We start from the raw sequence: 15,515 nt of genomic DNA, 5'->3' as shown, positions 1-15,515 counted from the left end.
ATTATCTTTCTAATAAAAAATAAAATTGCAATTACCAGTCATTTTCATTTAAGGAACCAACTGTTCCTATTTGCAGTAAGACTGCATTATTGTAATTTTGAAATTATATTGGAAGGTCGAATGTGAGAATTTAAAGTGCAATCTTGCAGATGCTCCCACAGATGTCAAAACAACCCTTCATTATTCAAATTCTCATGAAATCTCTGAACCCCATCATGTTCAGGTCCCACCCAGAATCCCAGAAATTACTATCTTCTTTATGTTTCCACCATAAAATAAGGTATTTCATCCTAAAAGCACCAAAATCTGATTTAGGGAAAATGAAGAAAAATATACAAATGAACCTTAGCTCATTCTTTCCCAAAGTGTGAGTTCAGTAGCTGATGGTTACTTTCCACTGGAGCCTCATGCAGTAGAGATTGGATAGAAAAAAACTGCATCTAATATAGAAGGGCCTCCAAAAGTCCAGAAAACACTGATCAACTTCCAGTCAGGAAATCTGAGTATTGAAAATCTCAAATTATGTGATACTAAAGACAAATAATCTTTCTGTATGTTTATACAGTTTTCAGTACCACAGGAGGTGCCAGATGTAATATACAGTATGCAGGATTTTGGCCAATGAAATTTTTAGTCTACAAGGAATTTCAGGATGTGAACTTCTGGAGGGTCTGAAACAGAGTGAATGTAAGTAATGAAAAAGATTCAAAAATACCAGTCAACAATACCAAAACAAGTTTCCCAAATTTTAGTAAAAGCACTTCATTTTAAGCTGCTGACATTCTTAATTTCAAAATACTGTTTTTGAAACTGAGCTGTTCTCTTTGTATGCATCTAATGAAGAAATCAAAAGGTCAGTAGCAGAATGGCATTTTAATAACTTAGATTTTGACAAAATGCCAAATTTCCTCCTGGGCTTTTGTGTTCATTAACACTGGTAATGTACTTCAAACATCTATTGCATATTCCAGTGTTCTCAAAATATTTTTTTTCACCTATAATTTTGAGCATGACAATTGTGTATTTTAGTTGCTTAATTATTCAGAATTAGGTACAAGGCTTGTAGGGCAACTTCCCTGGTCTGTAAAGCAGCAGAACTATTTCAATGGCAAAGGTTTCTCTGTCATTAACTGTGTAGGGTGGGAGATGCCCTCCAAGACTTGATCTAAGACCAGAACTTCCCCTCCTTAAATCAAAAATTCCAAAAAGAATATGTTAGCCCTAAGATGCAGGTGCAGGTCAGTCAGCCTGACATGAATCTAGCAACTGCTTCATCCATTTTCTGCAGACTCAGATATATTCTGGCAATGCCATTGCTTTACCACATAGAAGTCCAGTGAGTACCAGTGGCAAACAACCAGCATATGTTGCAGTTATTGTTTAATTATAATACTTAAAGAGCAATTAAAACACTATTCCCAGTTGATAACTTTTTTCCTGTCATCTGACATTAAATGTCCCAGGGCCCTGGTCTTTAGCCACTCAGAGAGGATGTGGTTTCTGTGCCTTTGCATTCTTACCCATGAGTTTTCTGTGAACTGTTATCAATAGCAACAGTATTAATAAAAGTCATTTTAAAAAATTGGAAAACTGGTTATTTGAAGAACAGACTTTAAAGGCTGATCTCAAAGAGCAACAGTAAAGTTCGGGCAACAGTGCCCAGTCAAAATAGTAAAGGAAGAATTTAACTCCTGAAAGGCTATTTATTCATAGCTGCATTTCTTTCTCCTATAAATCCATATGATGTTGGTCATAGTCCAGTCCAAGCTTGTCACTATTTTTTGTGTCTCATGAATTCTTTAATTTGGATTAATGCTAAGCATTGCTGCCAGCACAGAGGATAGTAATGATGTAGTTAATGTAAGCAGAAAACAGAATTTAGGCGAAAAAGGAAGTTTTACTGGTCTGTCTGTTTCCAGTTTATCACATTACCAAGCTGTTAAAGGTTGCCCTAAGCAGTAGGCACTCTAGTTCTAATTTAATCAGTAGAAGCAGTATCATACAATTTCTTTTGCTCCCATTATCCCTTATATGATAAAAATATGACCAAAAGAAAAGGAAAAAGAAAGGAAAAAACAAATTTGTTATGCAGAGGTGGGGTAACTAGGAGTTGAAAAGACTGAAGAGGAAAAAATTATATTAGGGAATATAAATTAGTTTATTAAAGGTCAAAGGCAGACCCAACAAATGCTGGTAGCATGCCCTGGGAAGAAAGAAGCGAGGGGTTTGACTGAGGAGAAATTGGTACACAAGAGAATTCCAGCTAAGTGAAATTATCATTTTCTAATGACCCTGAAATTTTGGTCAAAAACTTCATGGCTAGACATGGTCAAAGAAGGAAACAATATCTTTATAATGACAATGAGGGCTCCAATATTTAGGTCAAATCCCTGTCCTGGGGAAAGCAAACACTGTGAAACCTGTACTTCTAGACTAATACTCAAAACAAAAGAAAGCATTTTAAATGCTACATCAGAAGATTCAGTAAACTGATGTCACACAAGTCAAATCACAGGAAAATCACTAAGATGAGGAAACTATAATCATATAATTAAGAAAATGCCTAATTAGTGCATTTAATGAATAACAAGGTATGTCTGCAATGACAGCCCAAGGCAAAAGACATCTCCTGACCTGAGGGTGGCCACTGCTCACTGATGCATGGGTGACCATAGGCTGTATGGGGCAAAGAAGGAGCTTAGGGAGTGACAGCTTCTCTCCCAACATTAGTATCTTCCAGTCAGCAGCAGCACAGCAAGAGCACCCTGTTACCACAAAATCAGAAGAAAATGGTATCACCTTCCCAATGAGAGCTGAGCACTGTCCTTGCCCACAGCTATGCAGGACTTCTAAGGTGCAACCACAGGCTATGGCCTGATGTAAATTCAAGGGCCAAAAAGTAGCACGAAGAGTGGACTATAAGATCATGTATATACAGCATGCACATGGTCTTTGATACAGCTCTCCCTGTAACCTTTATTGCACTGATGAGGCACAGTGTGACGTGTGCAGTGTCTCTGTAGGTGTTAAAAGACTAATTACATCAATATGCTACATTAATGTGGTTTGTGATGGAAGGAGACTAATACATGAGAAGTAGCAATGTGCACTTTGATGAATCAGTTGCTGGGAATGAGACTCATATTTTTCAGTGGACAAGTAATTTTATACCATTTTAAGAAGATGTAGAAATTAATGATGAAAAAGACCTTTTTCTTCTTTGATGAGAGACAAAGGATCTACATTCCTGACCAGCAAAACTGAACTGAGCTGAAGCATTTATTTCTAGAGCAGCTGAAATGGACAGGCAAACTTAATTCTGAAATTTTGTTTGCAGAACCTTAGCCTCCAAAACATACCAGTGACTGATTACAATATAACCCAGTATTTTATTTCTCAGGAACTGCCAAACTGAGAATGGGATACTATGATAAAAACTTACATCAGTTTTATCTCTCTCTGAGAGCAGAAGTGTTCATTTGAATTTTAAATTATTTTCTAAAGATAGACAAAAAAGCAACCTACCAGAACAAAAGCCACAGTCACAGTTAGATCAAGAATTTAGTTGTTATCCTACCCACCAGAAATCTCCTGAAATTGAGCTTTTCACTGGACCTTGATGATAACAGGAACACATGTGATAAACTAAGACAAGCATAAAATCCAGATGTCTTCTGTGACTGAGAATCAAATTCATTATTAGATTTTGACCATTCGTGTCTCTTGGGAAAACTTTCCTGACCACCTTAAAGTAATCAGTCATTGCATATCTATACATTTAAGTAGTCTAGAGTACAGGAAAATGAGTGACAAAGGGACATACAAAATTCACCTTCATGCTACTGAAGTTATGTCTCAAACCTGGATTCAGCCTCATCCAGGGAAGGATTTCGCAATTCCTGCCATTTGATGCTGCTCATTGCTAATAATGGAATAAAACCACACACACTTAGGAAAGGTTATGTTTAATATTTTCATATATGCCCCAACCAGTCAGAAATCATTAACTCATTTGCTCATGAATACTTCTCTGCTGTGAGATCTATTTTACACTTGTCTGCATTAGGACTTATTTTTAGTTCTGTTTTATTTCTGTGGAGAGTATAAGAAGCAGAACATTTTATCTCCTGTTCATAAAGGAGATATAAATCATCCCATTCTAAAAAGGTGGAGCACTTTTAGCTCTAGTTCTTTTGTAATCGATTTGATCTAGCCTAAAAAGAGGCCTTATCCTGCTCCTAAACTGAATTTGCTTATCTAACTCAGAGCATCACAAGCGTTCAGCAATCTGCTTGCAATAGAAGAAATGAGGTTATTTTTCTACTCTAATTATTGCTCTGCTGTAGAAAATGGGAGAATTAATACAAAAAGGTAGGACTGGCATTATATTTGAATAATATCCCACTTGCAAAGGGATCATCTGTCACTCCTCACTCCCAAGCCCTGGAACTAGATGGGCCTTAGGGTTCCTTCCAACCCAAACAATTCCATGATTCTCTGAGTCTGTGTCCCAGCTTACTACAACAGATCCCTCAGGCTCAGTTTTTCTCCAGGTCTTATGCCCATCTGCTCCTACAAGCATTCAAGTGACACCAGGAAATTACTCTGGACATTCAAAATAGAGCTCCTTGCTTAACTTGGAGCTGCAGAGCCTGAGACTGACCAAGAAATATCAATCACAGTGATTTCATGAGAAAATTTAATTCTCCATTGAGTGTGACTGGAATAATTAATCTGGCCTTCAGTGCTTTCAAAATGAGGCTAATCAATGACTTATTGCCATCAACAACAGAAAATCATCTTGTGGCAGCCAGTGCCTACATCAGAGATAAATTCTGAAATTTACATTTGTTTTTATTTTGACACTGATTGCACTTACACATGCTAATTATCAGAATAATAATTTTTTTCACATAAAAGAAGGCAGAGTATCAAGATTTGTGGGGAGAAAAGACTCTGGAAGATGCAATAACCATTTGATAGGATGCACAATTTTTTTTCAGAAAAATTACTGAAGTAGAGGGCTCCCTTTATATAATTATAAAATTATTGTTGGTATGACTGATTTAATTTGAATAGCATTCCCTGGGGAAACATACTGTGCTATCAACTTGAAATGATTATGATTATTTGGCCTTCAGCAGTAGTGGGATAAGGCAGCAGCAGAGTGGATGGCAGTATGCCCACAGCTACACCTAATGAAATGAAGCACATCTGTGGCTCTGACAGGGGGAAATACCAGGGAACGAGCTCATCTCACAGCAACTCACTCCAGCCTGATGCCAGCAGTCTCCAAGTACCCACAGGCAATCCCCCAAGGTCCTTACTCAGCTTTTATTCAGAACTGAGGGAATTTTGATCACAGAGTGAAAACCAAGAGGGGCAGATGTTATACTAAAAAATATTAATACAAAGAGGTGGCTAACTCTTTGCCTTCTTCAATTTGGCAGAAGATGCTAAGAGGGGTCTTCTGTGAGCTGGATAGAAGAGCATGAGGTGGCCCTCAGAAAATAATTTCTCCTTATAGAAACTGTCAAATACAAAAACTGATATTTTTGTGATAAGTTAAACAGAGTGGAACTTCATTGAACTGGCAATAACTGCTTTATTTAGAGCAGCTTTCCTAAGAAAATTGCTCTAAATTTTATACCCTAATTTTTGTTGCAGGCTAATTATATACTCTGCAACATTTGTGGGGGAAGCCTTAGCAATGTCTTCCTCTGACGTGAGATGAGAACAGCCCCAGAGAACTGGTTCTTGGAGGACTTCTGCTCCACTGAACAAGCCCTCTGTGGCAACTTAGAATATTATGATTTTTTAAACTGCATTGACAGCCTGCACAGTGTTTCTCTGCTGCTCTTGACTAACAATCTAGCAAGCACATGAAAAGGCAAACCTCTGCCTTTGTCAGCTTTGCTGGCACTCTGCTGAAGGAGATCAAAGCAGGTGCTTTGAAGGAAGGAGAGTGAGCATGTAGCCAAATGGTGGTTTGAGACAAAGGAGCAGCCTGCTTGAGGTCATAGATGGAAGGAAAAAGCCTGATAGAGAAAGGAATAAAGAACGTCTAAACATATGTTGTGCAAGAATACACAATTTGCCATCTTTCTCCATGGAGACTAAGCTAGACTCTGCTTTCACAATTCATTTGGACTGCAAGAGTGAAGAGCTGTCTGTTCAGAGGCCCTGAACCATTGCTGCCCTTGATTTTGTTAATGGCAGCAAACTGGGGAGCAGCATGGTCTCCTTGTTGACTGCTGTCTCTATAAAGTGTAAGTTCCTCAGAGGAAAAGGAAATAATGCCAGAAAAAGTAAATAGCTTTCTTTCCATATAAAAGCACAATACTGTTCTGACCACAGGAAGCAGTTTTTCCTCCTTCCATGCAAGGCAAAAGAGGTCTGTGCAAAAATAATCCCCTCTGTCATTGGATAAAAGCTATACATAGTCTAAGAATGACTTAAGCTTCCTGGGGACCTTACCCTGGGACATAAAATGATGTATTCAACTTCTGCTGGACCTGTGCTTTGGCCAGTTTCCCTGGGGCTCCTAGGAAGCATCCAGACCCAATGCATTAGCTGCTTATTGTTAAGCTTTTCCATTTTCAGATATCTGGTTCCCAGTTATCCTCTCCTGGAATGAGGTGCTGCTAAGAGACACAATGCAAAGCACAAAACATAATTGGGATGGGTAGAGCAATCCGATTAAAATGAAAAATCTGCCTGAGCGGGAGCAAAAGCCAAGAAATGAAGAAAATTATAAAAAAGGTAAACACCTAAATAATTCTCATAAAATCATTTTGGTTTTTCTGTAATCCCCTGATTCCAATAGCACCAAAACCAGAAAAAAACCTTTTGCAATATTCTTCTGGTCAGAAAGAGGGTAAAACCAATGCAATATTAATAATAAAGATTTTATTAACTTTACAGAGGCCCATAAAGGGTTCTGAGAACACACAAAAACCAGATAAAATATACCATCTGTCCTCAAGCTCTGCAGAAGCTGGTGCCAGCAGTTTAGGCAAAGGTGGGTGTAGTACAGTACCCACTGGCAAAGAAACTCTGCAGGGAAGACTGAAAAAAGAATGTTTTATTGGATGTAATGAGAAGTATGAAGTAGCAAGTATTTCTTTTCCAGAAGAAGGGAATAATAAAAAAAGCTCTGAAGGCAGAAGTGGGAGAAGGATTAAGTAGGGAGGATCAGAATTTCTCCAGAAAGTTCTTATCTATACCTAATATAAACAGGCATATCATTAAATCTGCTAGAGTAGAAACATATAAAACTAAACAAATTTACCAATGTGACATTTTAAACCCCTGCCCATTGTTCTCATGCGGTTTCAGTCCAATCCTGTTTTCTGCATCACCTGTCCTTTGTAGTACCCAGGACATCAATGTTGTTCCCAGCAGGGTGCAAAGTGCATTTCACAGCACAGGCATAATGCCATGCATGACTTACCCAGGACTTAGCCCAGCTCAGAAATGATAAGAATATCTTGAAATATCTGAGGGGAAAATCCAACAACACCCTTTATTCTCCAGAGAATTATTGATGATGTATTACCTTGGCTTGTCAAATTGGCATGTTTTGACTGCAGCTGTTCCACAAATTCCACATGTTGAAAAGCTACAAAATAAGCTACTGGTTCACCAAACCCCCCTTCTAACAGGGTATATGAACTGCACTTCTACATACATAAAGTGCTGCAGCCCAGAACAACACCCTTACTCTGTTCAGGTGAAATTTCCCTGACCCAACATTCCTCTTTTCATATGAATAAAAATTTCAAAGGATCTTGCAAGCTTTTGCTCTCTTTGCTACAGAGGATTCTGGAAGACTTTCCACTGAAACACTAGATGCTCTTGTTTGGAGTTAAACAGAATCTTTAATGTAATATTAGACTGCTTTAAGTATTTTTAGACAGATTTATTTAGCTTGATGTAGTGCCATTTCTTCTAGACTTTGTTTTCAAAAATTCCTCTCAAAGCAATTTATTTTATTTTAAAGGAAGTTGTAACATTGCTACGGAGGGAAAATGTAGATAGTTTTCTTATTATGAACTGTTTTTAACTGTAAATTTAAGGATATATTTATAAAGGTTTATACACTTAGGAGGTGAAAGCTTGGCTAAAATATAAAATCCTTTTAAGCAGCTTGGCTTTTATAGCATGCTACAAATTCATGAAGAAAGGAATACAGGAGGATTGTAAAATTTCATGCCTGACACTTGCATGTTATCTTTGGGAATCCAGCCTGAATAAGGAAAGCATAAAAGGAAAATATAAGCTTGCATAGCTCTAACATAGTGTCATCAATCAGAAATTCTGGACTGAAAGAAACCAAGATCAATAAGACAGGTGTCTCAGCATTTGACATGTGTCCGTATAAAAACAAGTTAATTATTTCAGACGTGGTATTTATTGTGAAGAATACAATTTGGGGTTAAAACTAAATTCAATAGTACATATATAGTGATCAGTAACATTCATATGCATGGCTAAATACAGACAGAAAAAATAATTAAGATTTAGCTTCTCTATTTATAGAACAAAAGTGAAGCAGATTCATTGTCTTTAAATGTGAATGTTGGAGTAAACACAAGGTGATATTAGGTGTGAGTGAAATCAGATATAACTCATTACAAAGATGTGCTCTTTTTCAATAAAATTAATATGTGACATACAAGAAAAACAAACAGATAAAACAAAAGGACAGAAGTTACAATGTAAGAAGTGAAGAACAAAAAAGTATGTTCTAAGCCATTGGGATATGTATTTTTGCTAAAGAAGTAAATGAAAATGATTGAAGAGATAAAAAACCTATAGAGACCCAAGTAAAAAGAACAAGCGTTTTCATAATACAAGTGTTTTTTCTTTAAATGAACTACTTGCAATAAAACTATGAGCCACTTTTTCATTGCAAAACAATGCAAAAACTACTATTATTTCACAGCTGTTGAGACAGTCTGTAATGTTCAGGAAGGTCCACTTTTTACTATTGATAATTAAGGATATTTAAAGGAACAATATTCTGAAAGAAATGGCTATTCTGAAAGAAAGATGTAAAGAAATTTAATTGTAAATTTTCTCAAATTCCTTATTATAATATTAGTAATCAGATAAAGTTAAATTATGCCAATGACTCAATTTACATTTCAAAACATTAAAATTGTAGAGCAGAGCTTTTTCAATCTGATATTAGGATTAGGTCTTTGAAATACCCTGGAGAAAACTTGTAGGCTTTTTTTTTTTCCCCCAGCATGGCACAGTTATATCCAGTTTTCTATAGAACAATCAGGGAAGATGTGGCAAAAAATACCTCAAGATATTTTAGAACTGAGAGATTAGACTGCTTTCTACTTTTAATTGATTTACAAAGCGCTGTAGAATGGCAGTGAAAACTCCATATTGCAGCTTGCTCAGTGTCTCCACTGCACTACTTGGGGTTCTTTTTTCAAGAAGAAGGCTGCTGCTGGGCTGACAGAGAGCATTCAGCAGTCCCTCTTTGACAATCCATGGCTTCTCTTCAGAGCAGTTCTTCAAATATGAGTGGGTTTTGCATACCACAGAAGTTCCATTTGGATTTTTTATCACTTGCTCACAAACTTGATATGAATATCACTGATCAGCAAGAATTGAAGTGCTGGGTTTATGTGCTGAGTTAATAAGGATGCTTTTAGTATGAACTTGCAGTTGGGGAGGGAAAGGTGGGCAGGGAAAGCTACCACTGATTGTTTAATATTTGCTAACAGAGACAAATAACCTTCAAGTTAGATGTAACTCCAAGAAAACACATTAGATATGACTATGAAGTGATGCATCAACAGCAATTTTGTCATTTAGATGCAAAACACAAAAAAGAATTGAAATGCACTGTTAATATTCCTTGCTGTAGTGAGCTGACCTTCTGCATATTGGTGATACAGTTCATACATGGAAAAGAGATGCATCGAAATTGAATCAGTCAATGCTGCTGGAATGAGGAAGGTTTTGCTGACTTCAATCTACAGACACCCACAAGAAACAGCAATGGGAAATTGGTTCCAGCCTTCCATCTAACCATGAAGCAACTGTATTTAAAAACATTATGATAAGGGGAAAGAAAAATATGAGATTGCATAAAATGTAAATAAAACAGAAAAAACAGAGATACAAAGGATAAAAATATGCAAAATGTGACTCTGAAGATCTTTTAAGTCTCCTTTTGGACATATCATATTGGTTGGGTAGCTTGATTTTTTTTTTTTCACATTCCTTTGATGGTTTTCCAGGCTCTGCCATTTTACAGCCTGTATAGTTTTATCATCATCACACACAACCATATATGCTGTTCCTGCATAAACAATGAGACTGCATTGCAGAATGAATGAAAAAAGCTGTTGTGTTTCTCTTCTTCCAAAAAATAAACATCAGAAAAGCTAGAAATTGGTTTTATATCACTCCAATTAACCACCCTTCCTCCCTCATTTTCTAAGAGATTTGGAGAACTCAGCAATGGCCACTTAAATGACTTTTATGCCATTTAAGCATACTTGCCATCAACAGCAAGGTACTTGATCTAAAAATCTAAATGCTGAAACTGGTTTCCCCCTACTTCTCTCTTCTCAGTACTTTCCTTTTTCAAAAGAAGCTGTTTAAATACAGCCAGGATGTCCTCTGTCCTTTCAATGAAATAGACCCCCAGTTCAGAAGTGTCTCTTTTTAGCACCAGTATGCATCTGTGGAAAACTTCCATTGGTGCTTTTAGGCTCTGCATATATGGCTGATAGCTTTGTTCAGATTTTCCAATATCTGAGACACTATTTATGAAAAAAGGACAAGTTGTAACTTTCAGATAACTCAGCCTTACAAAGTGCTGTGATACACTGTGCAAACATGATTTTAAGGATTTCAGGACTAGCAAAACTGGCAGCCACCTCCTTTTGTAAACACAGAACTTAAACAAAAGTGCAAAACAGGACCTGATGAGAAGTGAAATCTTTTGAGTTCAAACAATTTGAGACACTGAGCTTCTTGGAAAGAGGTTTGCAAGCCTTGTTGAGCTTCTAAAAGAACACTATTAGCAAAGATTGTTGTATGTGATGATTTTCAACCTCAAGATGCTCAAAAAACCCATTCATTATAGTTTTATGGTTTTCTGTCTCTAGCTACTGATGACTGTTTAAATTATCATGCAACAATATACACTAGACTTGTGTGGTAAATTCAAAAAGAGGAAGAATAATTGAATTTTTACATTGTCTCATCTTTGCTTATATTTAATGTATAACATAGATGAGGTGTTTTGATAAGGAAGCCGGAGAGCAGACTTAGGAGGGAAAAAACCAACAATCAAACATACAGATGGACAACAGAAAACATTAGGAACTACTGCAAGTAAGAGACATGAAATAGGCCCAGATGACCAGGCCCTGAACAAGAGGATGTAACCAGGGCACTGCTGAGTGATGGCCCTGTCAGAATACATCTGGCACAGAACTGGGCTACCCATTTCTGAGTAGATAGATGATGTCTTCACTGTATTATTGAATCATATTACAATAACATTTTAATAAAGTTACAATCATAAAAGATGCCTAAATGTGCAAATGGAGATAGAGATTAAAAGATTAAATAGAGTTTACTCAAACAGTACAAAAACCTGAGAATACAAAGGTCTGCAAAATGAAGGCAGAATAATTCACAGTGGTTGTCAAATCCCAAGAAAGGACATCACAGAAATACACAAGGTATAGGTTGGGAGGTTGCAGGTGGGCAAGCTGAAGAGAAGCTTCAAGATGATAGTGAAGCAGGGAGGTTAGAGAAACTGAGAAATCAATGCTCCCAGTGGCATAGCAGGGATTTATACATTTCAGTGTTATTAATGCTAATGGGATTTATGTTCACCACTACCCCAAATATCAAGAGAAGAATTAGCAGCCAGGTCTATCTTGTTTAGTAAAGGAGGGGATTAGCTCCGTGTTTCTGCCTCGCAGTACAAGACTTACAAGCCACACATCTTGGGAAATTATCCACTGGGCAGCAGCTATAAAAGCATGACAATTACTGCTCCAGAAAGAGTCCAGGGGAAATTCCAAAGGGCCAAAGTCAATTTTACAGGTCTGGGGTATCTGTGGGAAGAATAGAGATTTCCACAGACAATCTCAGATGTAGGAAAGTAGGAAATGCTCAGTGTTCGGGAGAGTGAGACAGTAACCCGAGTATGGCTGGGAGCTGCAGCCCACTCTGGGAACAGTTCCCTGCACTCACACACACCCAGCCAGGCAGAGCTCACCTAGCAGGGCATCAGCAAGAAGCAGGAACTCAACTGGTAGGAAGGACACAGCTGCAGGAGCTGTATATCAGCAAATGTTCAAAGCCTAATGAGTTCCCCTTTAGGCTGCACTAACACAGAAGAGATTTAAAATCCCTTTGGGTCCCCAGTGCATAGGAAGAAGCTCAGGGAAAAGGATACTTGGGTTATACAAGAATACACACCCATCAGCAGTCCAGAGTGACTGAACCCCAGGTGGCAACTGAGTACCAAGTAGCACACAACCACTCACTCACTCACTCACTCACTCACTCACTCACTCGTTACTGAGAAGACAATTTACTCTGTCCCAGACAAAACCAGGACACAGTGAAAGGTGAAACATTTGCAAGAATAGCCCAGTGTTAGAACAAAAACCTTTCACTAGGCATCATCAAAATACTATTACTTGAGCTGTCAAAGATTTCCGGATTGTTCAGAGAACACAGGACCAAAAGGATTAGGTATCAGGAACTTTGCCATTTCTGCCAGCCTTGAATAAGAGACAGAAATGTGTGCCTTGTCTGGAATGGCTCCCATACTGAGGAAAAACCTCCCTTCCTGTGAAAACTTACTCAAGGAATACTTTTGAATACTCTATATATAAATAAAAAATCCAGATAAGACGACTCATTCACAACTACTTCCACATTGTATCTGTACCAAATTCTCTCTTTTCATGTATCCAGGAACACACATGCTGCAGTGAAGACTATCATTCAGAACTTGCAAATACAGAAATTCTTATAGTTCTGAAATAACATTTTTACACTTGTTTTTAATTTATCTGCAAAACTAATATGTGCGTGTATTGATGACAAAAATAGAAGAGCACAAGGGAAAAGATGCTGTTTTCAGCTCCAAAATCTTTTATTCCCCTCCAGTTCTCTTTGATATTCACAGAGCTCTTTCTTCATTTAAACCTCTACACACAAACTGCAAGCCACCCCTTCATATTTTCTGAATGTACTTAGGGAATACTAACAACTGCTCTTTGTTGGCACCAGTGCGAGACATATGAAGGCACTGGCACTCATTTATTAAAAGACATTAAGAAATGCACACAAACTCTGCAAATGTTTGAAATGCAAACTTCAATTAAGAGCGGGATTTCATGGAGTAAATTTTAAACAGCTTGAACTGAAAGTCAAGATTCAAGAGCAGTGAGATACTCAGGGTTTGGATCCCAGTTCTGTAGGATGAACCACCTTGCAGTAACAAAGTGACTGTAGGAAAGAAAAAAATCTATTATGCGATTTTCTGTTATTTTAATGAACATAGGTCATCTTTAGCTAAACGACTTCACTGAAATCAATGGAGTCCCTCTGGTATTGGTCTATTAACATCAGGAATAGTTAGTATGTATTATTTGACCAGTAGGAGGTCTGGAGTGCTGCCCATCCACCTAAATTCTGGAAGTAAGTTTTTAACGCTTTTCTGATTCTCTAGAAGTTAAAAACATTTTATGGTGTTCTGTAGGACACTAGATCTGCAAAATGAAAACAATTGCAAGAAATAGCAGTTGCTGTTTCATCTGCAGCTCTTAACACTGGATTGTTATAATAATGGTTGAGAAGTAAAATATAATAAAGAATTTATGAACTCCAGTTTTAAGTACTAACAGTTGTAAGACCTCCCAAAAACTGACATAACTCTCAAAGCAAATATGCATGGGGAGACTCAGCTTGTATAAATCAGTGTAGATCCTCCACTAACTCCTGGAGAAGCCCTTGAAGGAATCAACAGGACTTCTAAGAATGAGCAACTCATGAAGTGGTACATTACAATTTTTCAGACATGCAAGCCAGGATCCATTAAATAAAGGAGAGGGTAATTCTGGAGTAACACACAGTTAATCAGATAGGTTATATGATACTTCTGTCTTCTCAGGAAGTAAATTTTAATTTCTCTGTCCATGCAATCCATCCTACATGAGCATAAAGAGTCTATTAAAGTGAGTAGCAGCAGCCAGGGACAGAGGTGTTAGGGGAATGAGTTTCAGCACCCAGAAACACATTTGAGGTTTGAAATCTGTGTTAGGAATCTATTCTAAGTCTTTTTACTTTAAAAGCCCTTAAGATTCCTACCCTCAACCATTGCCCTGATCTGTGGCTTGACATTCCAATCAGTGAAGGTGATGGAAAATCAGAAGCAACTTGGATAATATCTACTGAGCTTTCTGACTGTCCATGTTCCTATAGCCCACAATAAATGTTTCACATGCTTGCTGGTTCTTTCTCTTAAGGTCCTTCTATCTGAAAAATCCATTCCATAACTCTTCACTTTATCAATCAATCCTGCAAACAGGAAAAATTCTCTCCTCTGTCTTTGCTTCTCAGATGAATAGTGTTGAGCAACAGAAATTATAAAGAGTCCTAAAGCTCTTAGTTTTCTTCAAAAATTAAACCAGAACTCAGGTATTTTCTTACTGAAACTGGGGTTCATCCCTCAAGATACATTCAGCTCTATTTGTGGATTTAAGAAAACAACAGAATGTACTGTGGAATGTGCAGAAAGGAATTTTACTGCACCCACCACCCTCTTGCACATTAGTAACCCAGAATTTTATTATAGCAAGTTTATTTTTTATTCCAAAAAATGTAAAACACCCAAGTTATATAATACGGTGAAATTATTTCACATGTTTAAATAACAACTTAATTAGTTTAGTTTAGAATTGGAAATCAGAACTTCAATTAATATTCACATTTTCAGATCTTAATTTCTGCTAAACTAACTGCATTACTTCAGTTAATAGCCTTTCCTTCCTGCAGTACACAGCTTAACATCCCTAAGCATTTCTGTATCAATTACTAAATCTAAATTAAATGTTTACTGGAGTTATTTACTTCTCAGCATTCTCCAGCATGGCCATGGTCTATGACTCACAAGCTGAGTTTTGAAGGTTTCTTATGGTACAATGACTACTAATTACATATAGAAGGTTTGAAAATGAGTGAACAGTTTAAAAAGTCTTTGGATACAACTTAATTTTACCTATTAGCAGCAGAACAACTCTGATGAGGAAATGTGTACTGAAGATAAATTGCACTGACGTTGCTGTCAATTTAAGATGGCTAACACATGGTAAGAAAATTACTCTCCTGAATTTCTTTTACAAGCCAAGTTTGTATGTAAGAAAATGAAAGGAACAGAGTAACCAAAACCGGTAATTTCATACAGTACAACCTCTGTTGGTCAGTTTAATTAAAGAATTGTGTACAGACTC

General features: G+C 37.2%; 2 long non-coding RNA genes across 2 annotated transcripts in view; one reads left to right on the top strand and one right to left on the bottom strand.

The window, feature by feature from the left end:
• LOC110480444 (uncharacterized) overlaps positions 1-9,934 on the top strand; it is a 53,103-nt gene extending 43,169 nt beyond the window's left edge. The window contains exon 3 of the long non-coding RNA XR_002467111.1: positions 9,890-9,934. This is a non-coding gene — a long non-coding RNA (uncharacterized LOC110480444). The remainder of the gene's footprint in view (positions 1-9,889) is intronic.
• Positions 1-15,515, bottom strand: part of LOC110480443 (uncharacterized) — a 204,759-nt gene that overhangs the window by 108,380 nt on the left and 80,864 nt on the right. The window lies entirely within an intron of this gene.

Source organism: Lonchura striata, chromosome 14, assembly GCF_046129695.1.
Source record: "Lonchura striata isolate bLonStr1 chromosome 14, bLonStr1.mat, whole genome shotgun sequence".
Classification (NCBI taxonomy): Eukaryota; Metazoa; Chordata; class Aves; order Passeriformes; family Estrildidae; genus Lonchura; species Lonchura striata.
Note: the sequence above shows the minus strand (reverse complement) of the source record. Positions and strands in the feature narration are given on the sequence as shown.